The sequence below is a fragment of the Oryx dammah genome, unplaced genomic scaffold (assembly GCF_014754425.2).
Source record: "Oryx dammah isolate SB20612 unplaced genomic scaffold, SCBI_Odam_1.1 HiC_scaffold_1900, whole genome shotgun sequence".
In the NCBI taxonomy this organism is placed as follows: Eukaryota; Metazoa; Chordata; class Mammalia; order Artiodactyla; family Bovidae; genus Oryx; species Oryx dammah.
This window is the reverse complement of record NW_024072004.1, coordinates 1-6,169: the sequence shown is the minus strand read 5'-3', so window position 1 is coordinate 6,169 and position 6,169 is coordinate 1. Positions and strand designations below refer to the sequence as shown.

The following is a 6,169-nucleotide window of genomic DNA, read 5'->3' as shown; positions in this document are numbered from 1 at the left end:
TTAGGAATTGCACCTGGATCAGCTTTTAATTTCTGACACTCTCTTTTCATAGGACCAGGTTTTCCGTAATGGAAGCAGTTACCTCCCTTTGGTGGTCTCATAGCCTTGGCCAAGGCTGTAGCGAAGACATTAGCCTGATGCTCAGCTCCTCCTACTCCCGAGCAGGCTCTGATATATTCAGCCATAGATGCACCCTGTCCCTTTAAGGGTCCCAGCATACGCTTGCATTCAGGTTTTGCATTTTCAAATGCTAAAGTTTGTGATAATATCTCTGAAATCTCATCTCTCCTTACAGCCCATTCCACAGCTACCCGCAATCTTGCTAGAAAATCAGTATATGGCTCACTGGGGCCGTGCATTGTTTTAACAAAGGAGGGCTGGGCGTGGCCAGTAGGCACCACACGGCGCCATGCTGGTAAAAAGACCTGGTGGACTTGTTGTAAGTCCTGATCAGAGTACTGAGCCTGTTCCCTGAAAGCCCGATAGGGGCCCTCTCCCATTAGCTTGTCCTCGAGAGGACCAGGGGGATTCTGTCCCTCACTAGTCCGAGCCTGCTTTCTAGCTGCTCCTTCCCACCAGCTACGAAGTTGCAACCATTGAGAACCCCCCAAGACAGCTTGGGCAATAGATTCCCCATCTAACGGAATGATTAATTTGCCTTTTCCCAGTGATTCCAGCATAGCCAAAAGAAAGGGAGATTGAGGACCGTACTGCGCTACTGCAGCTTTAAGATCTTTAAAAAGTTTATATTCCAAAGGAGCGTATTGAACATTTATCGCACTGCCATTCTGCTGTGTCTCTGGATGGGAAACAATTGTGGAGGATCGATAAACCCACCAGGGGGAGCAGGCAAGTCGTCATCACGAAGCACAGACAAAGGAAAGGAGAACCGACAATGTTCCCTGCCCACGTCGGGCCGAGTAACCACAGTGGGGAAAAGAGAAGCACAAGCAGGAGCAGAAGGTGTAGATTTTTTTCTCCTCCTTACGGGATTTCCACCACTCCTGCAATAGATGGGTCATTTCTCTAATCTCTTTGCCCTCCTCTGATGAAACCGAAGAAGCCCCCGAATCCGATTCTGAACTATCAGATGTTTCACCATTTACAAGAGGAGGCTCATTTGTATCCTTGCCTCCGGGTGACGCAGAAGCCCCACCAACGTCTGACACATCCTCATAAATTATTTCTCCCCTCCTTGGAGCGTTAGATTTAGCTTCATTATCAGTAGAGAGCAAGGTCAAAGCCCGTGTTATAGCACTACACAAAGTGCATAACTTCAAAGGGATCGCATTACCCTTCTGATGTTGCTTTCTCAATTCCTTTTGAATTATTTTCCATTCCTTCGAGTTTACCTGTAACATAGTTTGATACTGCAACCAATGACGATATTGCTCCACCAAGCGAAAGAGCTCACTCAATCGAGGAGTCGAGGCTTTAACGCCTATGGAGTGGAGAAATCCTTTGACTCACTCCATGTATTGTGCCCGTAATGATGATGAGGAATTCCCCATGATTTTCTGAAAGTTCCCCTGCTAGGGTGAGGAATTCCCCATGATTTTCCCAAAAGTTCCCCTGCTATGGATTTAAAATCCCCCCGGGTTACTCACCCTTTCGGTTTCACTCGAGCCCCACGTTGGGTGCGAGATGTTGGAGACTACGAGTGAAATGACACAAAACAAGACACACACGCAAGAGACAGACGATACACACACTCCGGCCGGAGGAAGAGAACTGCGCAAAACTAACTGCGGTTTATTATAAAAGCCCCCTAGGCAGAATTCCAGACTGCATGAATAAGCCTTTTCCGCACAGCGCAGGTGCGTACATGTTACCGTACAGCAAAGGGGAGTGAAAGCCCAGTCTACTGCAGAGTCTGTACAAAGCCCCCTACTCCTTCTTATCACAAGAAGGCAACGCTCCCTTGTTTGCAAGGGACCATCGAACTCAAGGCCGTGTCCAGACTCTTTGGCAGAGCGCCGCGTTTGCAAGGACGTTCAGCCCGAGTAGAGAGTCCCGTTTGCGGGCACATCTCTGCTACCCTATTAACCCTTCAACGGACACACCGAGTTCCAAAGCCCCCAGTCTCAGCAGGTCACGTGCTACATGCAGGACCCAGAATCTGGCTCTGCAGCCAGCTCGCATGAGCCTGAGCATCCCCACTTGGGAAAGGGCAGTGTCCTGGCTACTACACGGCTGTCCCTTCAGGGCCCAACTCCAGACACCCTCACCACACGTGTCTCTGTCAGTTACCACTCACGGCAGAACCTTCCTTCCTAGGGTAATATCTCACAGGATTGTCCCACATGTCTTCGCCACGTCCATGGTGGTGTCAGGAAGATTCTGCCTTACATGCACCGAACGCAAAAATCTGGATTCCCCGGATTCTTCAGAGATAAGGGAAACATGGGCAGAGCCCTCAAAGGGTATGCTCCACCTTCCTTGGGGGGCAGCGGGTCGAGGGGGAAGTGGTGAACGAGGAAAAAGAGTTCCCATGAAGTCTTCCTGTTCCCATCCACCCCCTCCAGATGGCAGATAACTTAGTGGCTGGCAGCAGTTTCAGTCTGGCAGTAGAAGGGTGTGGTGAGGGAACTTCTCTGCAGAAATGAAGCTACACAGGAGAGCATCTAGTGGAAAACTCTGCCGTTTAAGAAAACCACCAAGAAGAAGACATTCAGTTGAAAAGATGTGCTTTGCCAGGTGTCTTTGTTTCACTGGCACTGATAATGAATAAAGGAAAGAGAACAGAGAAGAGGCAGCCACAATGCAGGAGAGCGCATTGCCATCTTACATTGGAAACCCAGGGGTAAACCAAGTCCAAAGTAGGAAGGCCAGTTTCTTTCTATGTTGATACTGCTGGTGCATTCCAATGCCTTTACTGAACCAACAATTTTCAAAGCAATATAATGGGTACAGAAGTGAACAGAGAAGAGATGTATGCAGGAGACTAAGCAACTGGCCAAAATGAATGGTACAAAGGCTGACAAACATACCCTGGAGGAGCAAGAGAGACTACAGTGAAAGGCTAAAGAGCACGTCAGCAGTAATTCTGCTGTTAGAGAATGGGTGAGGTTCCCTCCTTGACCCCTCAAATGCCAGGTCAGCTAAATCCTGGAAGCGAATCGTGTTCACAACATTGATGAGAATGAAGAGGGGGAGCACAGAGAGAGATCAGATAATTGACCTGAAGAAGAACTTCAGCCATGACCAAAACTCTCCATGCAGACATGGATTACCAATAATATGGGCCACTACTGACTGAAACACAGGATTAAAAAGTTCATAAAACAAGAGGAGACTGAATCAGAAAACTCCGCCATCACAAGGGCAGCAGTGAAAAGTTCTGCCAACAACATGTGGCTCACTTTCCTGCTTCCTCTCTGTGCTCTGGGCTTCTCTCTGAGCCAGGATACTGCTTGCCCTTTTTGGAGGCTGCTCCTCCCTCTTTTGTTGAATTCAAGCATCCAACTTTGAGACAGTGCAAATTCCCCAGGCAGAGTCTGATTCCCCTGGCAAGGTCCTGCAGAAAGGTTTTGACATTCAGCCATCGCTTCACTACCCAAACTATCAACTTACACAAAGGAGAGGAAAAGGTGTCCCCACACAGTTCATCATGAAGGACTCAGTAGCTTCTCTCTCTTGGCTCTGGCTCCAGCTGCAGCCCTTACCCACTACGGGCCTCTGACCCCTTCGAGCTGCTCAACTCCTGGCCGCCAGTTCCTACCCAGGATTCCCAGGGCAGGGGACACTGTGTCTGCACTGCAGTGTACGCCTTTGTGTCACAATAAATGGCTGATTTATTCTGATAAGTGTACAGAAAGTGACAAATCACTATCATGTGTATTAATCACTTTTTAAATCATTGGAGCATGTTCTCATGCTTTCGATGGCAGCTATCATAATGCTTTATTTCCAGGAATGCTTTTCCAATGTGTACTCGCATTGGTTAATGTGGTAAGTCTTTATTTGAACTAATTATCATCTGATTATTAGTTGACTGTAATTGCTTACATGGTTTAAGTTTTGTAACGTTAGTTACTGCCATATCAGTAAAATGCATCAATGACGTTTGCTTTCCCAAAGAGATATTAAATTAAAACAAAGGGCCCATTTTACCTGTTGAAATGAAAAAAGGTAATCACAAATACTGATAGAGCCATAGGAAAACTTTCAAGTAAGACTGTAGTAATATAGACATATACTATTAGAATGGTTCTGTAGTGAGACATTAATACTAATAGACTGGTAAGCATTACTCTAAAAATTATTTTCTAAACTATATCTTATACAAATATATTAAGGCGTGTTTACCTTTGGTTCATGATTTCACTACTGAGTTGTTTACCTACATGTTCTTGACAGCTTAGCTGTCTCTGGCTCTTTGCGACTCCATGGCCTGTAACCTGCCAAGCTCCTCACCCGTGAAATTCTCTGGGCAAAAATACTGGAGAGGGTGGCCATTTTCTTCTCCAGGGGATTGTTCTGAGCCAGGGATCAAACTCAGGTCTTCTGTATTGGAGGAAGTTTCTTTTCCACTGAGTCATCACAAAAGCCCCATTTACCTACAGCATGTTTGCTCAGTTCTGTCCCATATCTTTGAGACTCCATGGACTGGGGCTCGCCAGTGCCCCAGTGCTCTTCTGTCCATGGGCTTCTTCAGGCAAGAATACCAAAATGGGTTGCCATTTCCTTCTCCAGGGACTTACCAAAAGAAGATATATTAAAAAGATCAATCACTACTTTAGAAGAACCAGTCAACACTATATTCCTTATTTGTAACAGCTTACTAAGAAATTCTAAGTATTTCTGTGATTGGGGAACTATAAAGATTAGTAGACATCAGTATTAAAATAAGACATAAGCACTGAAAAGGAGCTATACTATTGCTTTTTAAGAGTAGTAAAATTTAATATACTTACATATATATATGTATATATTAAATCTTATATAAGTATAAATATATATACATGTATAAATATTTATGTATGTGTGTGTATGTGTATATATATATATATATACATTAAATGGCTATATAAACTACGTAGATAAATTCTAGAGAAACCCTTGGAAAAGAAGTTTTAGTTCTGTCCTTCATTAAGTGCATTTTCTTCTATTAGATATGATTTTGCATGTTAATTCCTAGAAGGAAGAGTTTGATATTAGGGAAAAATAATCTGGCAGCAGAGTTTTTTCAGGTATAGACATGCGTTAGCTGAAAATTGTATTTATTATGCAGAAACTGAGGTGACAGAAATTGGAGAAACTGTCCGTAGTGGATCTCTTCACTTTGTTACTTTTGAGATTTTTAGTGTAAAACATTACCTGTATTTGCTTAATGAGAAAGTTCCAAATATGTTTACTTCAAAGACACTAAGGCTTGCAACTCCGAAATATTTTAAATATTTTCATTATTTTTTTCTTGTTTTTACTTTTCTTTCGTATGAAGGAAAAGGAAAATCACACACAATTAAACAATATGTCATGCCAAGAGTGATGATACTGGCGACATTTGAGATGGCAATAAATTATTGAAAAACATGTGATGGTAAGAGTTCTCTTCTGTATTTTATAGTGGTTAAGTTAACGTGACTGGCAAATCTAGTAGAATATTTTGCTCTTTTTATTTTTATTTTTTTTAGACTGTCCCTCAAAGGTCTCCATCTACCCCTCCTCTGCCTCTGTATTTTCCTCCTGCAGTACTTTTTCTGCGGCTCATCTCGCGATACATCCAGGTTCCTTACGCTTGTCTCCTCACGCCATACACCCGCTTCCTTATGCTCTTGACGGAAGAGGCAGGGCTGAGTTCAACATTAGTTTAGCTAGGGGTCGACTGAGGAGGTTTGGTGTTGCATGTTCGGAAGAACGAGACAAAAGAAAGGTAAGGAATTGGGCATTTTAAAATGGGAAGCCAGATTTATAGCTTACAAGAACATGTTTATAGGTCTAGCGTCAGTATTTTACGGGAGAAAAATGGTAACTCAGACTGATTTTTCCTGTCAGGCTTTTCCCAGGAAGAGCTAATAGCTGAGTGTATGTATATACGTGTGTGTGTATGTACATTACCCTGAAAAGTCTTCTTAGTTTATTTCTTGAAAAGTATCTTTGAATTTTTATTCCTTGGAGAATCAGTGCCTGAAGTAGCAAAGGAAAGCCAGTGAAGTTTGAGGGTTCT

At 43.7% G+C, this 6,169-nt stretch overlaps 1 pseudogene; it reads right to left on the bottom strand.

Annotated features, from left to right (window-relative positions):
* Nucleotides 1–2,657: 2,657 nt before the first annotated feature.
* LOC120859605 lies at nt 2,658–3,568 on the bottom strand (annotated as a pseudogene).
* Nucleotides 3,569–6,169: the final 2,601 nt, after the last annotated feature.